At 35.6% G+C, this 23,110-nt stretch overlaps 1 long non-coding RNA gene across 1 annotated transcript in view; it reads right to left on the reverse strand.

The window, feature by feature from the left end:
- LOC136825454 (uncharacterized) overlaps positions 1 to 23,110 on the reverse strand; it is a 604,931-nt gene that overhangs the window by 262,517 nt on the left and 319,304 nt on the right. The window lies entirely within an intron of this gene.

Below are 23,110 nucleotides of genomic sequence, written 5' to 3' on the forward strand. Positions count from 1 at the left end.
CAACTCCGGGACGCATTTTCATTTACCAGCGGAATATTTCTCTTGTTGACGTGGAACGAGAGACGTGTTTCGTATTTTTCTTGGTCTGTGTTGCTCGTGTTTCGAGGAGGATAGACAAGGGGTTCTTTCTGGTCTCTCGGTCTAATATTTCTATCCCTCGGCCTTGGGGTTAAAGGCCATTTGTACGCAAACTGTAGGTTTTGTTCTTTGACGTCCAGTTTCTTTTTCATTCTCGACGTCGTCTTTGCCAGTTGCTTTCTTGACGCAGTTTAGTATAATGATGTTTTTGTATTCATTTATCATCTCAGCTTTATAAGAGGTGGGCGTTTTGGTTGCATTAAAACTTCGGCAATTTTGTAAATGTGAAGATTATTTTTACAACAACGTCCAAAACCAGTAGTTATATAAGTGGAGGTGTTTAGTCAAGATGTTTAGTCATATTAAAACTCACATAATTAGTTGTATAACTGAAGTGATTTTGCCCCATATCCCCACTTTCCATGCCAGATTCACTAGAGAAGTGTTTTGTCCATAAGAAAACTTATTTTATCAATTTTATAAGTACGACATTAGTTTCACAGTGAAGTGTTCTGAGAATATAATTTCTCGCATCATTATCATGCAACAAAATGATTTGCTGGAGAACAGTTCAATTTGCCTTTCATACCGTTAAGTTGCTCTAAAGAATCAGATTTTAGTTTAATATTGTCATTTCCTTATAGCAGCAGTGAAAAAACGAGGAAGAAAGAAAGGAGAAAGAAAAAAGAAAGAAATGAGACATCTGTCGCGAAAGGGACCAACATCATCCATGGGAACTGGTTTTGCCCAGCTTTGTGAAAAAAAGGTGCGAAGAAGATTCCTGATGCAAAAAAGTGAACAACCCAGCATTTATGACAACTTTTATAAAGAATTAAAATTCAACCCAGTGAACTGTAACAGATTCAGTGGGATTCACTACTGAGCCACTTGGGTATCGAACTCAGACCGTAGGAACGACAGGCCAAAACTTTTTTTTACCAGACAAGCACAAGTCATTCACAGGGAGAAAGTATAAGTTGATTGATCTGATCAGTACTAGCGTCTCAATACAAAAACATGTCTAGCTTCATTGTTCTGGATCAAGAATGGCATTGGCGCAGAGAGATTCTGACTACAGTGTTTCTCAAGTGATTTTTATTATCAATAAATTACGAAAAGCAGTAAATGAAACCCTGAATGAAGGGATGGAATGAAAAAAGGATAAACAGAAGGTTGTTTGCAGAGATACTGCTGATTTTAGTTTCCACTTCTGTTTCCCAGTCTACTGTCAATCCTTACTTCAGACTTGATTTCATACAGTTGAACTGCTCTTCTTCAGTCTAACGTCAACCCTCATTCCAGGGTTGATTTCACACGGGTGTAAACTTACATTTGACCAATGGTTTTTGGTCCTTTATCAATCTGCATTCCAGACTGGATTTCTTGCAACTGGGTATTGATGGTGACCTTCTATTCTTCAATTCAACATCCGTCCTCATTCCTGACTTACTTTCAAACAGTTGTACATTTACGTTTGACTGACATTATACGGTCCTTGTCAGAATTCATTCCAGACTTGATTTCATGCAGTTGGGCACTGAAGTTGAAACTCTTCTACCCACTGTCAATCTTCATTCCAGACTTGATTTCACACAGTTATGCATTCAAGCTTAATTAATATTATGTTATCTATCACACTCTTCATTCTAAACTTTATTGCATGCAGTTGGTCACTGATGTTAAATTTCTGTACATCATTCCACCATCAATCCTCATTTCAGACTTGATTTCACACCACTGTGTATCGTTGTTCAACACGCATTTTTTTCAGCAGCTGTTATCCGTTCGCTCGAGGGAAAACAGAAAAGAAATGACGTTGATGTTTCCTGCTATTTTTCTGCTGTTCAGTACATAACAGGAAGAATAACACGGGCATAATTGACTGAACACTTCGCTTGAGTCTTGTTGTGTTCCAAGAGAGGATGATGTGAAAAGGAAAATGTTTTCACTGGGATTTTCCCGCTACACGAAAGAAAGAAGACTGTTTAAAGAGATCAAAATAAATTTGATTATGTAAAACATAGAGCGATTCGAAAACAAACGAAAAACTACTACGACAAAAATAGTGAATGTTATGTAGTGTAAATTAAAAGAACTCAAACACACACCAGAAGCAAAATAAAACACAAGAACAATAAATAAGCCATGAAAATATGTGAAGAGCAGCATATGCTTCGAAGGTAAATAACATTGTGGTTTGGAGGAATGATAAGGGATAGATAATCACAATATTTCTATTCAATGGATAACGTTTCCGAAATAGAGAGAGAGAGAGAGAGAGAGAGAGAGAGAGAGAGAGAGAGAGAGAGAGAGAGAGAGAGAGAGCAAAACGCCCACAGAAACCTGCAGGGACAAGAGAGATGGAAAGTAGACGCGAGAGATAAGTAATAAGCGAGAGAAATTGTGACATGGTCATGAAAAATAAGTAAATAACTCAAGAGGTCTTGCAAGCAACAGTCAGAGCCTCCAGCATGGGTTTGGTGACCGAGTTGATTAGTTGCGTGCTGTGTTTTTGCCTACTTAGGAAGATGCTCTGGGGGATCGTCTCTCTCTCTCTCTCTCTCTCTCTCTTTCTCTTCTCTCTGTCTCTCTCTCTCATCCATTGCATAAAGAGGGAAAGATTCTACATATGTGTATATCCACCTATCTATCTGTATATATATATATATATATATATATATATATATATATATATATATATATAAATATATATATATATATATATATTATATATAACATACATATACATATATGCACACACATATATATACTGTATGTATATACATATCTTTCCTTATTATACAATGAACATATTTAAATGTATAGGCGTATGCAACCAGGCGTAAAATATGCCAAGAATGTACAATGATTAATATGCATCCACACATATGTATATGTATATACACATGCACGCACACACGCAGTATGTGTGTGTGTGTCGTTTATGCTCACATAAATTTTTAATCAGCTGTTGAAATCTAGACTTTCTTTCCTGAAATCAGAGGAACGGCAAAACGGACACAATAAGCATAAGAGTTAGCAGTTGGCGCCGGAGGACAAGTCTGAACCAAGAAAGAAGTTATGTCATTTGTATTACTTTTCCCAGTTGTTCCATTTATTGCTTCTTCCTCTTCTTCTTCTTCTTCTTCTTCTTCTTCTTCTTCTTCTTCTTCTTCTTATTATTATTATTATTATTATTATTATTATTATTATTATTATTATTATCGCAGTAGACGCAAAGGCTACAGGGACATTAACTATTCCGAATACTATTCATTAAAATACAATGGCTACAGATGAAAGACAATGCAATTATGAGATGTTCCTTTTTTTTGCGTTACCTAAAAATCTGAATACATACATAGCAATGCTATTCACATTGAAAGAAACGTTAACGAAATTATTTGCGTAAGTTAGCTTTTGCTTAATGGTATGCAAGGCCAATATTCAACTCTACCTTTAATTCAGATAATGGTAATTTCTCCTTAGAGAGATTCTGTCCAAAGTGGAAAAGAGATGAGGTTGCCAGCCTCATGCCCATGGCCCCTTTCTGCCCTCAGATAGGAGCAACCAACCCTTGATATAACACTAGCTCTTGACTGTGATTCGTATTACCAAGCTTATGATTATATTAAGTCGACTACAATAGTTTATAAGCCAAATCTATGTTGGAGAATCTGAATCTGTCTGATTGGATAGTCGGCTAAAGAGAAAGGGTAGTTGTGCTGGGGATTTAAATGCAAGAGCATGTTATAGAATAAGGGAGCATGGAAATGTGTTCAGAAAGGGGATTGTTTGTAGGAAATATATGCTTTATAGGGAAGAATATTTATAGTATAATACTTGGAATAAAGATTACTGAAGGATAGAGATTTGGAAGATCATTTGTATGTAGAGTAAAGGGAAGAGGGGGTTGATAGAGGAAGTGTTAAAAAGACACGTGGTGATGGATCTAAACTTTTTCTAGTCTCAGAAAACGTGAAAATAGGGCAGAGGAATGCAATATTTATTAGGATGGAACATCATCTGAGGCTTTGTTAGCCGAAAACTGAAAGGGGAGACAATATTTATACTGTGGATGGTAAAATGACTTGTGGACTTGGAACATCATCTGTATATAGGACTTTTATCACATCAGAACTCTTGTGGCCGACTGGTTAAGGGAGAAAGGCATGTGATTAGGAAAAATTATCAACTAAAAAATATATATATATATGAAAATATATGTTTCCGAGTAGAGCGAATTGTATTAAAGGATATATATATATATATATATATATATATATATATATATATATATATATATATATATACATATATATATATATATCATTTGTAACGTCGTAAATAGTAGAAGGCTTGAGACTTAATGCCTTTTTATTACGGACTGTATGAGGAAATTATATTAAATCTTTTTTTCTAAAATAGCCTAATTAGAATTTCCTAGTGTGAAAAATATGCGACATTCAAAAGAGCTTCCAAATTCTCAAGATTCTACAGTAAATTTAACTTCCTTAAGTAAGAAAAACTACTAATTTTGAACTGGTTACCAGTTTAAATGAAAGATTTCCTATATGCTTGCAAGAATTAAACAAAATTCCATAATTATTAGCTGATTATTCTGAAATTACTTTAATAGACCACTGAGCTGAGGGGCTCACGAAGTCAAACACTGAAACAATATTTTGTAAATAAATATAGGCTGCAATAAATTGCAGACTATTGCTCCAAGATTTCGTGTGAATGATAAGCAATGATTATATCTCGATTTGCTTGTTTAACGCAGTTCTGGCTAACGTAAGTAGGACAATATTATATCTATTGTAAGCGTTCCAGTCTTAGCTTTGTGTCTGGTTGAGTCAAAACTATATGCACATATATTCAAAAGACGTATATGAATATGTGCTTTCTTTGCCTCACCATACAGAAGTAGATACAAATGAATATATATGTATAAACTCTCTCTCTCTCTCTCTCTCTCTCTCTCTCTCTCTCTCTCCACAATCAGTCCAACAGCGGATACATATACAGGTAGACCATAAGCCACATTTTATTTTATCTCCACTCGTAATATATACGTATAAAAAATTTTTATGAGACCTCTCTCTCTCTCTCTCTCTCTCTCTCTCTCTCTCTCTCCAGGGAATTAAGTCATAATTTTTGTTGGCACTTTGGCAGTCACTCTGGATAAGAGGGTAGTCAGCCCCTTATTATGATCAAAGTAAACAAAGGGGACGAGAGAAAAGATTCTTTGGCAGAAAAAACTTAGCTAGTTGACATTACTCCGTCTACCGTTATTGCTCTTTCTTTCTTTGTTCATTTTTTTTTTTTTTTGTCTTTTTAGAGCGTTCCTATATTTACTACAAATATCAAGAGTCCTTCAAGAAAAAACTTGGGGAAGGCGTTAATGCATTAACTACAGTTACTGATGCTTTTGGCGGATAAAAATCTGTGTGAAATATTGTTCGTTTTTATTTTACGTATAAATTTTATAACTGGGTTGCTTATTTTCGAGTCAGTAAACTTAAAAATAAAAAAATCAAGATATCATTCGTAATAAAACCTTAAATACGAGTAAAAAGGAACATACACCGAACTTTCATCTGACATCCTTTTTTATGGCCATTACAGTATATATAGAGGTTACAGATAAAGTAGTAATCCATGATATCAATTATTAAGTAAGCTTTAAGCTTTTCAAGCTTCACAGACGTCGTTTTATCTTCGTTTCTGATGCCGAAGATGTAAATAAATTCTTTGACCACTTTCCCATTATTTATCTATAGAGTATTCCATAAAGGTGACTCTGTAACCCACTACAGGCCCCCCTCTTCTCAAATTTATGGGGAAATCAGTCACCGTCGACCTTGCTCGATGCGGTTGGTTGGTAATTATGGTAAGGTTTGCAAGGGAGTAAGAGTACTGGTATGGACCTCTGGACTCTTTAAACTAACTTGCTTTTGTTCATTCCTTAGGTCATACTCTAGTTTCGTATTTTCCTATTCCTCTTATTCTATATTCTGTTTCTGGGATGGATGAGGGCATTAGGTTGTAGGTCTCATATGGCGCTCCGATTTAATAATTATGAAAAAGACGACTTATTTAAATTTAAACAGACTTAAAGTTTAAACTTTTATCTTTCCCTCGTTCACATTACTTTATATAAGATTAAGTCTAACTGTAACAGTATCGCCGGGTTTGGTATAAATAAAAAAATAAATAAACGAAATTACTTTTCAAATTCTGGAATATTTCATTGTTATCATTTAGTGTCAGTGTTCTGATTAAGGAAGGGTTAAAATCATTTCATAAAAAATATAAAAAACGGGCAACGAGACATCTCCAGATTTTCTAATCTCTTCTTTTCTCCTGAGTTTCGTTTAGCATTATTTTCCTCTTTTTTTCTTGCATTCATGTTAGTTTACGTTCCTCCCGATCCCTTGTCATCATACTCCTCTTCCCCACTCTTCGTCTTCTTTTTCTTCTTCTTCCGGAAGATGGCTGATCGTCCTCCTTAGCTATTCCCATCCCAAGCGATTCCCATTCCAAACGTAAGCGATTTCCAATAGATTACGGCGCTTTCTGAATTTGCTTCGTCTCCCTTTCGATACCAGATGCAAGCCATAAAACCGCTCCTTCCATAAACTTTCGCTCGTTCTTTATACCTGCACTCTCTAATATTTCTCGTTTTTTCTTCGAGAACAATACCAAGAATCTTGTCCATTTTTCCCTCTTTTATTTTCTCGCTCTTCCTCTCGCGACAAGATGGACTGACTGGCTGGTGTCTCTGGATGTGATGTCAGGGGGATTGTCAGGTTTTGTATATATGATAGCGAACCTTTTCTTTTTCTCTTGTGTATGCACAAATGCACTTGTGTGCGCTTACTTGTATGCAGCCATGCATTCATTTAAAGGTCGTAAATCTCTCTCTCTCTCTCTCTCTCTCTCTCTCTCTCTCTCTCTCTCTCTCTCTCTCTCTCTCTCACTGGCCTAGTGGCGCAGTGGTGAGCGCACCCTTTTCACAAACTGAAGGTCCAGTGTCCAATTCTTAAACCGGGCAAGGAGGGACGAATAGGCTTGCCCCGCGAAATCAAGTATTTCTTTTAAACTCGTTAGTGAATCATGTACCTTGTTGTTAGTCGACTGTTTTGGGTAGTAGCTAGGTTGGGGAGAGAGAGAGAGAGAGAGAGAGAGAGAGAGAGAGAGAGAGAGAGAGAGAGAGAGAGAGAGAAAAACTAGACGAGAATATTTATTGCTCCTTCAAAATATACTACAAAACGGGAAGGCCTCGATAAGGTAATCTTCACCCTAGATATCCTATTTCACATGAAAAAATTACACCTTTATACGTTTTGCTTTTGTTTAGTTTTTTAACAACCAGGTTCTGAATTCCAAAATGTTTAGGTTTTTCATGCGAAAAAAGGGGAAAAGGGTCCATCTTGAACGTCGTTGCGGTATTTGTTTGTGTGAAAGTTAACTGGCATACATATACGTGTGTGTGTGTGGGTATGTTTGTATGTCGATTTGTGCGGGTTGTGTGTATGTGTAGCGCACATGTATATATGAGCCTTATTCAACTAATATATTTGTTAAATTACATATCTATTAACAGATATATAAATATGTGTACATATTTTGTACATTTGTACTAATGCGTACACGTATGTTATTCATCATCCATAACTGGAATATCTGAGACATATGAGCGTAAATGTGGGTGTGTGCACGTTCCCCAAAAGAGTGCCGTCGTATCCGTGTGCCAATAAAGCAATTATGTGGCGATAAAGGGTCAACAAAGACCTAGTGATCCGGTCCAGTGCCCCTTCCGCCGACCACAAACGTCTGCGCGAGGGGAAGAGGCCAATGGTGGTCGTTCGTCCTCCTCGATAGGGAACTTAATGGCCATCTTTATTGTTACTGGATAACTACATTATATGATTAGCTGTTAGGACGACTGATTTACTTCAGATGCGGCGGCTCCTGTGCCGGAGGCTTTGTTCGTTTGTTGTTTCCCTTCTTCTTCTTCTTTTTTTTCTTCTTTCAAAGAGGTCTAAATGCCAAATACTCTAAGGATATTCAGCTCAGATTACCTGCCTTCCATTACCAGGCTGTCAAATGCTGACGGTGTCAACTGTACCCATTTCCCGAAACAGCTGTTTTCTCCAGAGTGTCAGAAGACCAAGACTGTGCATGTATAGCAATTCTTGGACCTTTGGACCTTTTATAACGAAGTATAGAAGCAGTTAGCGACCGAGGGAAGGCGTTTTCCTCGTCGTGATGGTTTTCTCGTATGTGCTAACTGACGGTGGCTGGACTTGATCGCTGCTAAATGATCCCTAAAAGGAAATTATGTTGTATCATTAATCTTGCTGATGTCTGGGAAGCACGCACATACATATTATTATATATATATATATATATATATATATATATATATATATATATATATATATATATATATATATATATATATATATGTATATATATATATATATATATATATATATATATATATATATATATATATATATATATATAGTGTGTGTGTGTGTGTTTCTGTGATGGAAATGAACGCATTGGAGCGTTTCACAGAAATAAATTTGCCCGCTTAAAAAGCTGATTTTCGTGCGTTTGAGCAAATACGTACTTCAAAAAAAATTTATATTTTTCCTGGCCTCGGTCATTTGCTTATCTGTTCACTTCAGAATATATTCTCACAGTCTCTTCATTTGTCATCTTTATCTATTCAGTTTTATAAGATGTTACATGTGGGCGTGGGTATGTATGTATATGTGTATATATGCAGTATATATATATATATATATATATATATACATACATATATATATATACATATATATATATACATATATATATATATATATATATATATATATATATATATATATATATCATACCTTTTGTACCTGTCTTAGATAAGAAAAGAAGCGCCGTATATAAGCCAATTAATAAGGTCCTGTTACGATAAGACAAATGTATTTGCCTGCCGAATGTGTCTGATTAAGATCTTGGGTCACCAAGTGCCATTACAATCGCCACCAAGTCAAGCAGACATCAGTTTTCCAAGATCCTAAGCAATCAATTAACTTTTACGTGAAATATTAAGATTCCTAATTCATACCCGTCCGCATTATTTGAGCACAGTTTATGGATGATAAATGCACGAATAAATAAATGAATTTACTAAGCAAGTAATCATGTTCATGTTTATTGCCTACAGTAGGCTAAACATCTCAGCAGGGAAATTGACCCGTTGCAGACCCGCAAAAGCAAAGAGGAAAATGATTACACAGGTCACTAGTGTTAGTAACAGGTGGATAAATTGTGCTCAATTACCTTTTTTTTTTATTTGTAAAGGTACCGAAATAAACTTGGATAACAAATCAAGCTCGGTTATTGTAAGAAAAACGTACGGTATTACAAAGAGTCAGTGAATTTCATTTTCGTGGATCTTTTTTTTTTTTCCATTTCTTATTTCATCATATATCTTTCCTTTTCCTTTGTTATTGCTAGTGATTCAAATCGTCCTACAGTTTATAGCGGCTACCAGTCGGATTGGGAGATTTTTGTGTTCGGATTTTTTCACATATATTCTTTTTCGATTGCTCTTTGCTTGCTGAATTTTTGGTTCTGAATAGAATTCAAATAAAGTTAGTGTGATACCCTGAATCGCGCTGGTCTTTTCCCATTTATAGTTTTTTTTTTTTTTTTTTACTTATGAATTTTGCGTGTAACTTATAGTTTTTTATTACAAAAGTTTTGATAATTTGCAACTGACTTACGGATCTCGAAAGAATGTAAAATGTTGCTGCTGAAGAAGGAACGTAATAAATATGTTTGCTAGAAAGCTTTTACGCCAGTTGTAACCAAATTACAGAATGTCCTTACCAGTTATGTAGCTGATTAACTGAAAATTCAGATCAAACTTGGCTAAATGCTTTTTTAATATATAGAAGAGGCTCATACGAGTTCTATCTCACACTATTATTATTATTATTATTATTATTATTATTATTATTATTATTATTATTATTATTATTATTATTATTATTATTATTATTTATTTCTTTGTACAGTTTAGTCTTTACTTCTGTACTTCTTTTTCCGTACTGGGCTGCTTTTCCTATTGAGGCTCTTCGGCTTGTAGCAGCCTGCTTTTATAACTGGTGTTTACAGCTTGGCTAGTAGTAATAATAATAATACTAATAGTAATGATAATGTGTACGTGATTTAGGATTCTTTCTGGCATTTGAACTAAATAGCTGAGGATCATACTCCTAAATAACTGCCTTAAGAAAGGTGATTCTGATATGATAACATATGCGCTCGACTTAGCCTCTGAAACTTTGTTACTGGCTTATGAATCCTTGTATTTAACCTATATATCTACGTCTAAATGATTCATAATTTGTTTGATATGTGCAAATTTGCGTCTGGCTCGTGAACCTTTGAATCTGAATTACGAATCTCAGCGGAATCATGAATAGTTCCAAAGTGACTGATTCATTTCTCTCAGTCTCTGCGTCATCAGCATAGACATTTATTGCCTCTTACCCCTTTTCTTCCCCTCGCCATTTCCCCTTCTGAGATTTTCCTTCTTCCAGGCGTCTCCATCACACCCTTCCTTAACCAAACCCTCATTTCCTGGACGGCCCTTTTCCCCTCACGACCCTCACTCACTCCGGGTCAGAGGTCAACCATTATTAAGTCTTGATCGTGATTGCGCTATGCTATTATCTCCTCAGAGAGAGAGTGTCGTCTCGAGTCTCCTTAAATAATACGACGAATATGAATAACGATAATGATATACAAGGAATGGACTGCATTTCTAGTTATCTCTGCATTTCTCAGTAATATGTAACTCTAAATAATAATAATAATAATAATAATAATAATAATAATAATAATAATAATAATAATAATAATAATAATAATGGTCCAGTGACGATTTTAGAGACACTGGGCATGTTCCAGTAAATACAGTTATATCTCTGGTGACCTAAGGAGTGAATAATATACCTGATATTTATTAAACTGTGTTAGGTTACAACCAGAGTTGATAAAGGCATAGAGTTAGCATCCCTATCCCAAAAGATTTTCTGAGAACCGGAAGCTAACGCCTCTAAGGGGAAAAAGACGTACCGTATGGTTAAAAAATAAAAATACAGTATTAGACGGTATTTAAAATAACAATGGAGGAAAATAAGCTACACAATTAAGACGGCCTCCATGACAGCGTGGCTTCCTTGGGATGCGTAGAATCCCATCGGCTAAAAATAATAATTCCTGTCAAGAATTTTATTCCCCAAGCTTAACGTATTGTCATAAAGGCTACGAGATTACTGGATGCTGTCACCGTAAATGAGTTGAGGGGGCAACATTTCTATCAGTCTCTTTCTGTCTCTTTCCTTTAGGTATCCCCGGCTTTGCAAACTCTCTCTCTCTCTCTCTCTCTCTCTCTCTCTCGAAAATCTCATTATTTAACCAACTCACTACTCACATTTTCTCTGTCATTTACTTTTACTAGCTTTACTTTCCCATATTTACTTTCTTCACCCTGTCTTTCTTACTTCTCTCTCAGTAAAATCTCTTCATTTAGTAATCTTCTCTCTCTCTCTCTCTCTCTCTCTCTCTCTCTCTCACAACCACATTTTATTTTGACAACACTCTCCTTCCCTCTCTTTTTCTCTTCTTTATTCCTGACATCTCTCTTTTCTTAACGCTCCTCTTTCCTTCTGTTTCTGTAATAAGCTCTCTCTCTCTCTCTCTCTCTCTCTCTCTCTCTCTCTCTCTCTCAATTCCGCAAGGTCGGAAGTGGCGGAAATGCGACCTAATTGTCTATTGTGTGGTAATGGGCAATTATGGTCAGCTCATAATGGGTGAACCGCATTTGTGGTTGCTACGTTTGTCCGCCCTGCTGACTTCGCTATGGACGGACTTCGTTGAACGCACTCGATTTTCAACGTCGTTAACCCCTGCGTCAGTCATATAATTCCTTTAGGGGGTTGGGGGTTTGGGGAGGCTTAGGGGACGGAGGTTTAAGTGGGGGAGGATGGGTTAGGTTGACCTCGTTAACTCGCGCTCGCCAAATAAAAAAAAAAAGTTCGCTCCTGATTGCGTTTTTTTATATGTGGTATGAAAGACAGTAACTTATTGTAAGATGGGTTTGGCATTGGGGCAGAGTAAAGGGGTATAAAAGATTAAGGGCACAAGAGGCTAGAAGGGGCTATAAGGTAATGCGGGAATGAATTAGAATGACCTCATTAACTCTGTCCGGCAAGGAAAATCTCGTTCTAATTTCGTTGTCATATGGACGTTATCAAATAAAGTAACTTGTTGTTAGAGCCTGGAAGGAGTGAAAATGAAGCAAAAGACCCTTTTTTTCTAAGCAGGGAAGATTATATGAATCAGCTAAGGACCTTTAAATTTGCAGGTAAATATTGTTTCGTTTTTGATACGAAGGCGAAAAATGACAACAATAATAATAATAATAATAATAATAATAATAATGATAATAATGATAATAATAATAATAATAATAATGATAATAATAATAATAATAATAATGGTGTGAGGCGCATTCATAGTGGTTGCGGTGGATTTAGCCGGTTATTTAATAGTATTTACAGTTTATATGACAGAAAAAGAACTGCATTAGTAATGATGGCAGCAAGCGCAAAGAAAGTAAAAGAATGCATTGCTGATGAGGAAAGATTAATAATAGCAATAAATGATGGAGAAAACAGAAGCATACTAAGGTCTTGGTTTACGATCTTTCTATAAATATTTTTTTCTCTCACTGAATACGATAAATTTCCCTAAATGGGATAAGCTGATATATACCAAAACTAAAAACAAAATTCTATCAAACAGTATTCTTCAATCCGCCCCCTTCGCCAGCTCCCCCCTCCCCCCGCAACCCCAACCCACTCTGTCTCGGAATACGAAAACAAATATTTTAAATAGTAAGATGCTAAAAATTACCATAAGTAACAAACTAGAATAAAAATAACCTCTCTCTCTCTCTCTCTCTCTCTCTCTCTCTCTCTCTCTCTCTCTCTCTCTCTCTCTCTCTCTATTCAGAAACAAATGTAGCATCCATGTCATCACGAAATAGTCGTCCTTGTGAAGAGAGTTTAGGAAATGTACGAGCTGTTATATCCAGATGCTTGGCACTTCACCAACATTAATTTCTCTTGTAACATCAAAGCACATCTTAACTTACTAGATCTTTCGGCCTCGTCGAGCCAGCGAGTGAGTGAGAGTGAGAGAGATTGAAAGAGAGATAACTCCATCTCTTACATTCCTTTCAAAAGCCTTTGATGGGGGAAGGGGGGTGGGGACATGGGTAGGGGGAGGTGATCATCAAACTCTACCCAAAAGTCCCCCTCGCCCTTTTTCCTTCAAGGAGTCCAAAAGCTCTAATGAATCCTAAGACTACGCAAGACCTCTGAGTTACAGCTTTTATCAACAAGGACAATATGCCGAGACTTCCTTTGTATCCGTCATTTTTTTCTTCATTACGAGAAATAGTCCACAATGCATCAAACGCCGCGGATAAAAAAAAAAAAAAGAAGCAGAGAGAATGAAAAAGAGATTCGTTCGAAGAGCCTACTAGACATGTGGTACCCGGAATCCCAAGCACCGACTACAGACGAAGGAGAACACGGCGATTGCGGCTCTACAGCTGAAGGAGAGGAAGAAGAAGCAGCCGGAGAGAAAGGGGAAAGGGGCTGAGACAAGGAAGATTGCTGCTAGGAAACTGGCACGTCGTTATGATGTAGAAAAGAAGGTAAAGAAGAGAAAGGAAAATATGATGAAAACGATACCAAAAAGAGGGGGAGTGAAAAAAGGAGTCTGTATTCTAGCGTAAAATGGCCTCTTGTTTCAGCAGCCTTCACGCAAGCAGCCATTTCCCCAGCGTCGTCTCCCTAAGATAAAAGAGATTCAGGAGCCCATCAAACAACTTATAGTCTCTAGGATGTGAATAGAAGAAGAAGAAAAAAATCAGGAGGCAAAGAAAGAGGAGGGTGAGTGAGGAGTGTAAAAAAAAATGAGGACTAACCTCTCTCTCTCTCTCTCTCTCTCTCTCTCTCTCTCTCTCTCTCTCTCTCTCTCGCTCTTTTCTGAAGGAATCCATAAGAAGAGCGCTGGAACCTCTAATGCACTCCTTTTTTTCTTTCTTTTTTTCCAGGGGCGACTAAGACAAAAGATACCGTTTTCTTTCAACATAAAAATATTTCTTTCTTCATTTTCATTTCGAGCAAAGCAGAATGTATGAATATCTGGCTTTCATAAGTCCTCGGGCTATGAAGACATTTTACGGCCAGAGTGAACCAGTAAAAATAATACTCGGCCTTGTTTATATTCGGTGGGGAGAATAATAGGCTGTGTACGAAGACGAGGAAAAAGGATGCATTTGCTACTTGGCAGGACAAGGATAGAAGAGGCCGAGGAGAAGAAGGCGAAGATGTGGACGAGAAGGAAAAGAACAAGCAGAGGAAGAGACTCGTTCAAGAGAAGAAGAAAAAATATGAAGAGAAGGAGAAGGCTCGATTATGCCACGACAGAAAAGAGAGAAGAAGAATTGTATTAGCAAGAGACACGCTTCTGACAGAAAATTGGAGGCAGTGCGGAAGTACTTATATTTAGAGCGAGGAACTTCTCTCTATCTTGGTAATTGGTTTACTTTATGAAGAATGAAATATAAACAAAGAAGAATAAAGAAATAAGAGAATGAATGAACTGATTCTTGGGCGGAAAACAATGCACAAGCCGGATCTTTGTAAAAGAATAAATCATTGTTTGTAACAGGTTAATTAGTATGTGTCCTTAGTCATATATGAATTTTTTTAGTCATTTTTATATTCATAAACAAATGTTCGATATCCTTACAAAACACCACGGGTCTTTGTAAAAGAATAAATCATTGTTTGTAACAGGTTAATTAGTATGTGTCCTTAGTCATATATGAATTTTTTTAGTCATTTTTATATTCATAAGCAAATGTTCGACATCCTTACAGAACACCACGTACCCATTAGGCAGTTCCCCGGTGTGAAGGAGTTAAATTATTATTATTATCATTGTTATTATTATTATTATTATTATTATTATTATTATTATTATTATTATTATTATTATTATTATTATTATTACGGAGAGAACATTTCAGCCTACGCGTATTTAATCAAACAATATAATACTTCCTGGTGTTTGTGGAAAATATTTGTTGCTAACTTACGGAAAGCTATCATGCTTACAATTTCTTATAAGTCTGGTTAACTGTCACTTGTTCGATACAAATTACGTCTCTTACTGTTAACTGTATAAAAAAAATAAACTGTGCTTTTGGATAAAACTGCATGAAGGGGAAGCTTTTGCCTTTCCAAAGACAATAATTATCTGAAAGAAATAAAACAGATATATACATTTAGCTATCCAAACGATGGAAATATGAGTTACTCCTTATTCATTCATAACGCTAATAAAATGCTATCATTTTGAAGCTATTCATTAGCATAAGCATACATAATTATATTCTCAATAACCTGGCGTGAACATGCATAGCAAGATTCCTCGGAATGGAATGTCCACAGGTAAAGAACTTAAAAGGAACAAAGAAGAATGTTGACTAAATATCCACAAATAAATAACAATCATATGAGTTCGTTATAGTATTATGTAAACAATAAGATAACGAATATACTATAGGAATAAACAAGAAATCAAATAATTAAAGAAATATGAAAAGAAGCATATATACATTTGCGTGTGTGAATAAATTTGTATATATATATATATATATATATATATATATATATATATATATATATATATATATATATATATATATATATATTAATTATATACATATACATGCATATATGTGTTTATTTATATTTACATATATATTTGTGTGTGTGTGAGAGTGTGCATGAATAAATTTGTAAGCAAATAAACAAAAGACTGAATAAATAAATCAATCAATTATTCAATTATTGCTCGCTTGAGTGTACTGGAATGGCCATGACACTAGCACAGCTCAATTTTGTGATCGTCGGTTTAACGGTCACGAGCCGTCGTTAGGCAAATAAACGTGGCCCCGAGATGACCCGGGTAGCCTCAAACTGAAGTGCAGCTCCTCAGTCGAATTTCACTAAGAAGAAGGGATATACAACGTTCTAAACACTTGAAAGGTCTTGTAAACTGAAGTCCATAACTGTGCTCAGTGAGAGAGGGCCATTGTTTTTAATCTTACTGTCATGCTTAGGGATTATTTTGTTTCCTTCTCTTCAAGATTCAAATTTTGGAAAGTGTTAGATAAATTCAGCTCTGATAATTCCAAGTTAAAGCAATTCTACAACAACCGGATATTGCCAAACACTTAAAAGAGCTTTATTTGGCGAAAAGGTGGAAATAAAGGTTATTTTTATGTTAGGTATATTTATACCATTACAAGGTATCTCTTCTGTTACAATTATACTGAAGGCAACGTTGTAGGTAGCAGTTATAAGATCAATGTATGTATTATAGGTCTTTGTAATTCCTCTGTGAGATGGTATATTTTGTGTAAAACAGTGCCTAGTTCTTATCTGTCACTGAGTAACTTTTTTCATAGCTAAAATCAAGAATGCCATGTTGATAGAGTTCTAAATAAGACCAAACCTCGGTAGTTTAGGTAGTGAGCATCTCACTTGAAGGAAGGTCTGTGGTATCAGATCTCGATACTTTGTCACAAATCTTAACGATACCCTCAGCCGCTAGATTTAGTAAATACTCTTTTACTTCATTAATGCAGCAACACCTTGGGGAACTATGGTTTAAATTTCAGTGAATGGTGCGCAGGATCACATGGAACTAAGATTTAAATCAAATCTTATTTACTTTGTAAGAGGGTAAGTTAGCTTACTGAATGGCGGGTTTTAACCGTCCCATAGCAGACCGCGGTCAAGCCTATAGTTTTCCACTTTTTCTTAGTGGGTTTATCTACAAGCCGTTTAACATCCTTTTTCAGCGCCTCAGTTAAGTCACAACCCAGGGATTGGAATTTGTGTTGGTTTTTCAGTATTTTGCTCATCTTCCCATCATACGCTTAAAGGTACAGTGGGATAATTAACAGCTTATAAATCACCTTTCCTTATCGTGATATCAAAAGGAATTTCCAAGAGTATGGGTAGCTCCCATCTTTCTGTAGCCATGCTGCCCCTACTGAAGTTTTCCTTTTGACGTTCATATTAATGTATCAGCTCGCCTACAACAAAGGAGGTGAGAAGATATTTTACCCCATCCCTGAATCTAACCAGGAGATAAATAAGATCACAGTCTCAGTTCGTTTTGGAACTTTTCATATGGTGTCAGTTTAACCAAAACTTGCATGTTTTCTCCATCAGATCGAAATTGGAATTCTGTACAAATCCTTAGGTATGTCTCGTTGTGTTAACAACCACTGAATAGTAAGAGATTCTTTGCAAGAAGAGCTGGAAAGGTTCAGCAGTGCCTATTTTCTTCAGTCTCAAGGTGAGAGATACTTGTACATTCTATCTTTCCTTGATTCTCAGAGCACCAGTTCTGTCAGACTGCGGTGCACGTTAGATTTCAGTTTTCCTTTTCCGTAATTAGAGCCAAACGCCTGTCCAGATAAATTGCTGCATCTAACAGTTTAAGAGCAGTTTTATCTTAAATCGTTAACACTAGATTGTTACGCAAGAATATTTTTTTTATAATCTAATGAATATTTAAAACTAACCAGTCACCTTTTGTTTGATGTCTTCATTAAAACCATTAGCACTGATCATTCTTTCCATAGAAAACTTCCTCCTTAGGATTTCAAAAATTAAAAGATCTTTGTAAACGATTGTGTAATGGATTTTCAGTTATAAATCTGAATAATAAATTTAGAAATGGCTGGGGACACCGTTGCTAGCCGGGCATAAGAACACTTTAGACTGAAGAGTTTAAGCCAGTAACAAATTTATAATTTGAAAACTAAAACCTAACCATGTTACACATGCGTGCTTTTTACCCTTCGTTATACAGGAATGTACTATATCTAAACTGAACGACGTTAACTGGATCAATTATTATGGCAAATTATCAAAGACTGCTTCGTTAATATATGCCCAAGTAGCGCCTCATTAGTATAAATTGCAAGGTAGTGGAAACAGATAATAAACAATAAGAACCGTTTACTCACAGGTTTCCATCGACTTGAGTGTTTATCTAGTTGCTTTGAGAAATAACATTTTGAGACGTATAAGACGTAAACTACAGAGTATTTACCTGGCCTCTATACTTGGTTGTTCTTTTGATTATTAAGATATGACCAATAATAAATCCATCCTATTTTCAATTCCCACCTTGATTTCCGTCCAGGTGCTCTGGGATGTGGAAATGGAAAATAATGTAGAATAATTACTTCGCCTTTAGTCTATAGTAGAAAATGGCAACATAAGGATGCATGGACATCAAATGAACTATATATAAATTGGTCCTGAAATGCTGAACTCTGGATGTCACTATTAGTAAGGGAACGACATCTGACACTGTTACTAGAGGTGCCATTTTCTCGGATTTTTTATTTATTTTAACATCTCATGTATTTATTTATTCCATTAGTTTGTGAGAAGTCACTACCACAAATACTATATTTTCCCCTTAATTATGGTTTTTTATCTGGACATTATATTCTGAACATGCTCATTGGCTAAGTTGATGTCATGCATTGCTAACATGGGCGCTGCTTTAATAATAATAATAATAATAATAATAATAATAATAATAATAATAATAATAATAATAATAATAATAATTCCTTTTTTCTGAAAGAAAACGTTCTCCCATTTCTAAAGGAACCAATTTTTTTAATAGGAAACTGAGTGTCAACGTTTATCTTTGATTCCTATCTAGTCCTAGCTACCTTTGCAAAAGCAGAAATTTCTCTTATTCTCAGTCTTAGCAAATGGAAAGTAACTCCAAAAGGAAACGGTAAATCCACCATGACATTTTGATCATTGATGAATCTCGTTTTGCTGACGCCACCTTACGGTGCAATAAAGAATACTGACATTATGTGGGTTTCCATCGTTATAAACAATGAAAGCTTAGTAGAAAGCAATGAGATGATTGAATAATAATTTCGAAATAAGAGAACATGGCTAAACGATGCCAAATATGTAAGTTACACTTAGGAGTTCAGTCTTACATCAGTTCATTCCCATTCAGGATCTGGATGGATTGATATCATAAGGTTTCATAGTTACCAAACCATTTCTAATGAAAGGATCCTTACCTTTTCTGCCCTCACTCCCTCTCCTGCTCTTTTTTTTTATTATTTTCCCTTTTTCTTTTCTTGATAAAGCAAAGAATGGCCCTACTCACACTTTCTTATTATCATCTTTGCACACTTAGCTGGTGGGGGAAAGAAACACTGGAATTACATTACTAAATGCGGGACGCTGCCTCCATTTTCTGGCGTTAAACAAATTTAAGAGGAAGTCAGCCATTTCTTTTGATCCAGTTCGGACGCGGCGAGTGTCACCCTAATGCCAGAAGTAGGAAAGCGGAGGCTTTTTACTCATTACAAAGGAGGAGCTATTTTATTGTTTCCCCCTTTCCTCATCTAACAGACTACACGCACACGCGCGCGCGCACACGAATACGCATACGCATACACACACACACACACACACACACACACACAAGCGCACAGACACTCACACACACACAGCCCAGGAAAAGAAGTCTTCGTTACATCATATTCCAAGGGCATTATTATAACTTTTTATACATTTTTTTTTACCTTATCCCACCAAGCCAAAATGGCCATCTCTACCCAAACTATCTTAGTAAGAAAATATTTCCCGATCGTGGCAATGCAATTCAGATATTTAAAGTCATCCAGTCATCGTTGTAATTAAACATAGTAAAAGCATAGATCTTTGTAATCGTGACCTGACGAGTAGTGGGATCTATATATAAATATATATATATATATATATATATATATATATATATATATATATATATATATATAAATAATATATATATATAATATAAATAAATATATATATATATATATATATATATATATACATATACATATGTGTGTGTTTACAAAAATCGAAACGGATCCACTCACAGTCATAACCACGTATGACTATTCTGTGTTGTTTATACAATGGGTCTCTGCAAAATCTTCCAGTTATCTAAAGATTGAGGATATCTGTGACCAAGAAAAACTCTATTACGTTACAATAAATTCAGGGTATATAAAAATACCTGAATCCTTGTCAGTATCTAAATAGACAAGCGGCTGGAAATGACTAATAAAAAAAGGACGAAGTTTACGTATATGTAAGACATAAATATCTATGTATCAATCTATCTATCGATCTATATATATATATATATATATATATATATATATATATATATATAGATTCTATATATATATATATATATATATATATATAGATTATATATATATATAGATATATATATATATATATTATAGATATAAATATATATATGTATATATATACATATATATATATATATATATATATATATATATATATATATATATATATATATATATATATATATATATATAATCTTATTACCATGTTATTAATTTACAATTAAGCTAACCAACACTTAATCCTATTCTTTCCTTACCTCCTTTTCAGTGTTTTTATTTTTTACATTTTTTCATGAAGATTCGTGCTAGGGAGGATTGATTTTCAAGCTAACAGATTTTTGTCCGGCTATGGATAAATGTCAAATTTTGGGGAGTGAAGGTTGAATTTGCTTGCAAATTCCGTTATCTTAATGACAAAAGTTGAGGTGTAAGACGGGGGTCACTCTCTATCAGGTATAATTTTGAGCATTCAAAAACGTTGCGTTGTGTAAAATTTTATCCGATTAATGTAAGTTAGCAGGAAGAAAGGCCGAACAAAAGAGATGGATTAATTCTCAGGAAGATATAAATAAATATTGCTAACAAATCTTGCAGCATCCTTGCAAGAACACAAACAGAATCTTCCACAGTTATCCAGGACTCTTCGTCATCATCATTGTCATCATCATCATCATCATCATCATGAGCCTTAGCATCCATATAATCTCGAAAAAAAAACCAGTTCACACTCTATCGGCGGGTCTGGGCCGACGGAAGACCCACTTAATCACGTGACCGATAATGAAGGCGGATGAAAAATGAATCGTGAATGAATCATGAAGGGTTTTTTCAGCCACAGGTTGTAAGGCGCAGGAGGAGAGGCTTCTAATGCAAAAGACATGTTCAAGGGGGACCCCCTCTATTAATAGGCAGATATTCGTGTAACCAACACCCGCTTTTTGTGTGTTACGTGTGAGGAGGCGAGAAGGAGTGAGAAGGATGAGGATGAAGCCGGAGAATGAAAATGGGAGGTGCTGGACGTACCAAGTAGAATGAGAATGTAGAGATGGAAAGGAAAAATAAAATAAAGCTGTAGAGATGGAAAGAAAAAATCAAATAAAATTCTGATCTAAGGGAAATGTCAGTGAGGGTGTTAGTCGACAAAATGGGTGCACCATTTTGTTTATATATATATATATATATATATATATATATATATATATATATATATATATATATATATATATATATATATATATATATATATATATATATATATATAATATATATAGTGAATTTGATATAAAATTATATCAGTGGCTTTATATTTGTCAATATAAGGCATGCGTATGTAAGTGGCACAAACATACTTGTGTAAAATATATTTACACAAAGTTAAAGAAAATCAGTTCAGTTGTTAATTGTCAAAACTGACAAAATTAACATCGTGAATATATAGTTCATTACCTACAAAAAAAAAAAATTATATTTTCACTTAAGCCTTACAAAATGGTGCCAGAAACTCATATCCATTAAAAAATGAAAATTCTGAAGAGGACGCCGATATTACTTCGCCACTTCATTATGAAAACTATGCCTTCCTTCTGCCCTAGGTCAGATGATACTCAACAGCTGTCTTGAAATATTTTTCATATTGAATTAAGTTTTGAACTTGAAAAAGGTCCATTCTTGACTAAGATCCCTATTGCATTAGTCTTATTTTGCCCCTTCATTTTATAAGACTGCATCTTCCTCTACCTTGGGTGATTTGGATATCAGCAGCTGTCTTAAAATATTCTTTTATATTGAATCGAGTTTTTGACTTGAAAAGTCCATTCTTAATCGTGCTCTCCACTGCATTAGTCCGCTGATCTTCATAGATTCTTAACCCATCCTCTCTTTGCCTCTTGTGCTTTATTAGTAAAGTCATCCAGATACTCTTTATCTCGCTTCATTATTTCGACCAGGCACCCCCTTTGCCCCCACCCCCTCATACCTCTGCCCTCACCAACACCCCCCTCACACACTTTCTCTTTCTCTCTTTGCCTCTCTCTCTTTCTAAGCTCCCTCTTGTCTCCTACCTAAAATTCTCCTCCGTCTCCTCACCTTTCATAAGGTCCTTCTCCACCGGGTCTTCATCGTCACCTCTCTCGCACTTCCCCATTATCACGAAACCCTTTCGGTCCTCTCCTTCGCCACTCCATCCATCTACTTATGCCTTCCCTCAGCACTTAGAACAAGAGTTAAAAAGAAATGGAGATGGCTTTGCCCTTACTCAGGAGGGTCTTGCCTTCCACACCCACCCACCCACCCACCAACCCACCAGACACTTTCTTCGCCCTCCTGGCTCCACCCCCTCCCCCTCCAGCTACTCCCCCACTCCCAAATGAACTCCTTCTGGCTCCCATTTGCACTGGAAAGAATAGTCTGTTATTTCCTAGTATTTGTAAAAGAAGCTTCGTTTTGGACGACAAGACTTTGCTTTTTAAGGTGAAGACTGAGATGTGGGCTGTGTATGTTAATGAAAGAGGGAAGTGATAGTTCTTTAGGGATGGGGAAATGATGATAATGGTGATGAAGAGGCAGAGGAGTCGAGGAGAGGGCCCTGAA

Source organism: Macrobrachium rosenbergii, chromosome 37 (genome assembly GCF_040412425.1).
Source record: "Macrobrachium rosenbergii isolate ZJJX-2024 chromosome 37, ASM4041242v1, whole genome shotgun sequence".
Taxonomy (NCBI): Eukaryota; Metazoa; Arthropoda; class Malacostraca; order Decapoda; family Palaemonidae; genus Macrobrachium; species Macrobrachium rosenbergii.